Consider the following 6,131-nt stretch of genomic DNA (forward strand, 5'->3'; position numbering starts at 1 on the left):
CACTGACTGAAGGTTCTCCAAAAGCAATCAGTGACAAAGATGAGCTGGGTGTAAAATGACACAGCACATCTTCACTTATCTTATCTCATATCTTTTATCAGGTATAATGAATATGCAGCTCACATAGGTTCCATCTTCTCAGGACTTCACTTGACCAGAATAGTATTTTGATCTATATTTCATATTATTTAATATTTAGACACTCACAGAAGTCCAGCCTACTGCTTCACAACTCTGCTGGGTTTTTTTTCTATTTTATTTGCACTACAATGAAATTCACCATAAGCTGAGAGATAAAGATCAGGATGCTCAGTCACCCAGATCTTGATGTCTATAGAAGTAAGAATCCAGAAGCAGACCTGGTCTGCTGACAGTAGAGTGACATGTTTTCAGAATGATGAAGAAGATCAGAGAGGAAACAGTCAGGCAGGTGGATGGTACTCCTGCTCTATTACTGCCCATCTGTGATACCTTTATATTCCCACTTATTAACACTAGAAGTGCCTATTATGACTTTATTGTTAGTCAGTGGTAACATTAAATGCTGCTGGGTTCTTTTATACACAAAATGATTGATTGGTTTAAAGAATATCATTTTAAAATACCTCATTCCTTAATAAAAGGAATAACATGAAGGGCTTTATTCCAATGGTTCCATATTTAAATCAGTCTCCGTTTACACTAATCTGTTTGTGTCATGTCAAAGTGCAAATCTATTTGAAAGTTTCACTTAACTTCCTTATGGGGTCCAAAGAAAAAAATCCAACTGAAATGTCTTTTGAGTGGGAGCAGCAGTGCGTGTTTATCAACACCATCTTTACCTCCCGGAGATAGTGGTCATTTCCCAATGCATGCTTTAACTTGGGCCTATATATATATAGATATAAAAATAACCACTACTGCGTAGGGTTGGGGTTTTGTTTTAGGGTTCCTCTTCTACAGTGTGGCACTTAACATCATCAAGTCAAATCACTTGACGCTTGACTCTTGATGATGGTGTCTCATTAGGGCAAACGTTACGCATGGAGGCTCCTCATTAGGGCACAGACGCTTGTTAAATAAGTTACCCCTTCAGTCAGTAATCGGGGTGTCCCCCTGCGTAGTGCTCCAGAGTTCTGCTGAAGTCTTACACAGATTTTATACACAAGAAGATTTTATGGATGCAAGCCAAGGCAATCAACTAGGCTACCAAATATCAGTCACAATAAGGCCCCTCATTCAACGCAATAACTAGCCCTGCAACAGAATCCACGCAGCACACTCACCAATCTCTCTTTAACCCCACACATGCACACACACACACACACACTTGGACCGGACACACACACGGCTTCTTGTCATTGTAGTCCAGGTATATAAGAAGAGTGGAGACGATGTCCTGCTTTATTCCAGATTCTGACTAACGAAATTGGATCAAATTTGTCCAACGAGGTCAGTTTAGGTCCACAATCATAAGTGAACACTGTCTCTCTCTTTTCGCACGACCAGTTGCTGGGTGGCCGCGTCATTTAAAAAGGCGGAAAATTCTCTCTCGCGCTCATATATTTGATTAAATGTTCTACAATTTGAATAAAGACTACTGCTGGACTTTATTATCTTTGAAAATACATTTTTTGTCACAAATACAAGTGACAAGAACCCCCCAAAATATTGCTGATGAGGCTTTCAGGGGGTCTCAAGTGTCCATCTAAGGGTCTCAGAACCGCAGAGACCCATCGTATTTCGACACTGCCCCCAGTTCAAGTCATGTTATGGTAGTTTAAGTTTAGGTAATCTATCTTCCTATCTTCATGCTTGGCTGAAGTGTACTCAGCTGGCTTCAGGATGGTTAAAAATTCAACACTTGCCACACAAGAGCTCTATTACACACATCAGCAGGCCAATGTATTGTACTGATGTAGCTGTTCTACATGAGAACACTCAAGGTGAAACACTCTGTTAGCATTGTGTACAAATGCTCAGGGACCATCATAAGCTGCACCATATGCCTCTATGTTTTGACATTTACGGTGGTACGAACCTCTTCCTTAGAGTGATTAAATCATGAGAAGGTGGTTTGTAGCTTGTTAAAGGGCGTATTTGTACAATATAATTCAGTTATTTAGTTTTATTTCACCCAATTTAATGTGTTTGAATTTATTAATCACATTTTATCCAGAATAAAATATAAATAATCACTTTGACCACCAATCTTTTTTTTTTATAAACATATTCAAGGGTTGGACTGGTTTATAACAGGGATCAGAATGATAGAGTTCATCCTCCCTGAAGTTGTCATGCAGAAGAAATTAAAATGACAGAGTGGCAGGACAGAGCACCACAGAGACAGCAGAAAAAAAGAAAGACAGAAATAAACACAGTGTAAAAATTCTCTATCAATAACGTGAAATAAGAGATCGCCCAATGCCAAGGTCACTTACCACTGACCCCACAGCTTTTGGCTTACGATACTCCTCGGACCATTCAGATGCTCTATCAGGACCAATTCAATAGCATCTGCAGCAGCACAATCTATCAGGCAAACTGTGGACTCAGCAGAGGGAGCGTCCATTTCTCATGGAGTCACTCAGAGTACCCGGGGTGATTTAAGATCAACCACGGTGCCTGCTGATGCAGTGCAAGCCAACTGAAGACATTAGGATGCCTCTTAATCACAAGGTCCACATAGAGAGGAATGCATTCATGCGTTTATGCTGTAACAAACAAATAAATTACCAGAACACAAAGGCACATGATGTTTGCATTTAATGCCAAAACTTGTATTGGTTTTGTTCTAAGAAACTAGTGTTTTTGAGAAAGATATATATATATATATATATATATATATATACACGTATATATATACACATACACACACACACACACGTATTATATGTCTTGTTGAAAACAGTGGCTCTAGGTATCTCAGGACACCTAGAGCCGTTTTAAGAGTTTGACACAAACACCATCTTGAAGTTGTGTTGAAAATATAGTTCTTTTTCTTTATTTTTTATTCTCCATCTGGCGGATTGTCGAAATAAATGATTAAAATACACCCAGGTGCTGAAGCAATATTATTTTACATGTTAAAGTAAACTATCCCCAAAATACTTATAACAATGTAAGTTATCCTTGGGGGAAAAAAGAGATGTAAACGAATGTGAGGTTGAAAGCGTGGTTGTTTTTCAGTGAATTTGTAATTTTCACATCTATAATAAATAGTGGAATGTGAAAAAAGATTTTGACGATTGAAAGCCATTTGCCAAGCCATCTATCCTAGCAGAATCAAGTAGTTCAGTATCCCTCCATAAGTCAAATACACTGGAGTAAAGGTTTGTTTGGTCTGAGTTTATATATCCTTGAGACGTGTAAGCCACTCCCCCTAGCACTTAAGAGGACAATTGACCTATTGAAACTAAACCACACCTCTCAAAGCAGTTCCTGATTACAGCAACAGCACAGACAACAGAATCAGCAACAAACACTAAAACGTAAGCAGGCTTGGTACAGTTAAGGGGCCATGCGACTCTTGACCTCACTGGACATTTCAATAATTAAAGGAATATTGAAATGACTTGCATCAGCTATGACAGAGTCTGTATACCAAAGCTTCTGAGCTGCTTTAGACAGCTAAATGATTTTCTGTGAAAGCGGTGGGCTGTAAAACAACTCCCAGGAGAGCTGTGGCCAAAAGCTTTGTTTTTAAATAGAGTGCACACAAGTTATTACAATATCACACACTACATGCTAGCCTAGTAATTTGGTTCAAACCTCAGATCAACACAACCACGGGCCCCAATGTTAATGTAAAATTAAATCTCAATTATTTTTATCTCTTGATCTGGCAATTCATTTCTCAATTAAACGTCAGAAAATACTGAAAGAATCTCGACTTCCTAGAGGTAATGTCTTTAATTGGTTGTTTTGTCCAATTAAAAAAAGCTAAAAACACAGAATGCTTGACACATTTGTTTGAAAAATGACATTAAAATAATTGCTGATTCTTTTAAGATTTTGCTAATCTCAGCTAATTGAGTTCACTTATCAACAAGAGACCGATTGCTGACAACAGACTGAGCGATAGATACAAATAAAAAAGGCACAAACAGTGATCCAAGTTTAAACAAAAGAATAGACTTGCTGTTGAAAATCTAGACCCAGGATTTAAACCTTAATATGTGTTTGTGATCAGCATGGCTTGAGAGTTCATTCACTGTTTATAGTCTACAAAAATGACCTGGAAGAAAGGATGTGCTGATAAGACATGTTTCATGTGCAGAGGCTACTGCTGCTCAGATTGCAAGTTTTTGTTCAAATGTTTTGGGATACTATTTTAATCTATGGTGTTGTGTGTGTGCTCAAATTGTTACTTTGAGATTGTAATTTAGGTTTTTAATACATCTACTTTTTTTCAGCAGTCTTGTAAATCCAGCAGAATGCGGTTTGTCAAATGGATTTTCAGCCTTTAAGTGGTTGGTCCACCACTTTGGTCGAGACTGAAATGTCTCAACAATTACCAGATGGTTTGTTATGAAAACCTGGACAGACGTTCATGGTCTCCAGAGCATTAATCATCGGAGATCCTCTGACTTTTGTCTCAAATGACACCATGATTGTGAAGTTTTTGGCTTTAAGTATAAAAAGCCAAAAAACTCCATGTTTGCCTCAGGATTCTCTGTAATCACCTTGGAGATCATATTTAGCACAGAGATTCAACATCATGAGCAACAATCCTGTTGCTCTGTGACTGAAGGTTTGTGCTAATGTGTGAATTTGATAACTACTTGCAGGAACAGAGGTGGTGAAAAATCACTTAACCCTAACTTTATTACCGATAATTTAGGCATGTGGGGACACATATGTTGTGTTGACTCAACATTTAAATGATGCTGTGAATGAAAGTGAAATATTTAGCCTTGATTCAAAAGGTTAGCAGCTTTTAAATAATTCAAGAAAAAAGGAGACAGAAAAAGTGGCAAATTGTTGCATTTAGAATCAGCATATTTATTAACAACCGTAGAGCGTGTTGATCCTCACGACGTCCCAGTAGGACATGCCCCGCCTCTGTCCGATCTGGACGTTGGTGTCGGGGATGGTGGTGATGGAGTCCTTCCCGAACTGGATGGAGAAGGCTGTTTTTCCATAGTGCATGATGGAGGAGTAGTCGTAGGGAGTGTTCAGGTTGTTGGTGTCCTGCTTGTAGAAGTTGTAGGCCATCTGCGGGTTGATGTTCTCCCAGTTGATCCTGACGTAGTAGTCGCGGTCGCTCCTGGTCTGTTCGTGATTGAAGCCCAGAGCGTGGTTGATCTCGTGCTGGATGATGCCATGGTAGAGGCAGCCCTGCCTGTTGAGAGAGAGCACCTGTCTGCCTCCCGTTCTGCCCAGAGCGGAGAAACATCCGGCTTTGTTCTCGATGCTGATGTAGTCGTACTCGTTCTGACGGGGGACGAAGCGGAGGCAGGTCCAGCTGTTGAAGGCCTTCATGGCGTTGTCGATCTTCTGCCTCTCCCAGCTGGTGAACTCTCTGCTCACGGTGAAGGGGATCATCACCAAGCCGTTGGAGGCTTTCTTCCACTGGCAGTTCTGGGATCAGCACTTCATGGCGTTTCTGGTTCTGGGAGCCAGCAGGTCTCCTTCCAGCAGGATCTCATCGGTGCCGTTGTTGGAGGTCAGAATCCTGGTGGTGACGTCGACGGTGTCTGGGACTTCTTCTTCATCTCCTTCCTCCAGGAAAGGAAGTGCTTGAGAGAGGCCGAGCAGGAGCAGCAGCAGCAGGCTGGCAGAGGGAGTCATCTTCAGGGTCGGTCTGGAGGCTGTGGAGCTGCTGTGGAGAGACTCCTTGAAGCTTGATGCTTGACTCAGTTCAGTCCAGGGTCTTTATACTCTCCTCTACAGGTGTGTCTGCAGGAGGATTATGGGTAGGGGTCTACACTGCTAGGCCTGAACAAACCTCTGAAGGGTGGACTCCACAGACAAACCTACTTTTTAAACATGGTTTGGGTGGTTTATCTCTGGTCATTAGATGGGACATGTTTAACTAAACATATTGTATTACCATCAACCATTCAGAACTCGAACCTTAATGTAGGCAAACGTGTGTATATCTTTGCCTCTTTTTTAATCTTTAATTAAGACTCTAAGAGCTTAAAAGC

General features: G+C 40.6%; 1 pseudogene; it reads right to left on the minus strand.

Annotated features, from left to right (window-relative positions):
• Window positions 1–4,986: 4,986 nt before the first annotated feature.
• LOC129100560 (high choriolytic enzyme 1-like) lies at window positions 4,987–5,772 on the minus strand (annotated as a pseudogene).
• Window positions 5,773–6,131: the final 359 nt, after the last annotated feature.

The sequence above is a fragment of the Anoplopoma fimbria genome, chromosome 2 (genome assembly GCF_027596085.1).
Source record: "Anoplopoma fimbria isolate UVic2021 breed Golden Eagle Sablefish chromosome 2, Afim_UVic_2022, whole genome shotgun sequence".
NCBI classification, from domain to species: Eukaryota; Metazoa; Chordata; class Actinopteri; order Perciformes; family Anoplopomatidae; genus Anoplopoma; species Anoplopoma fimbria.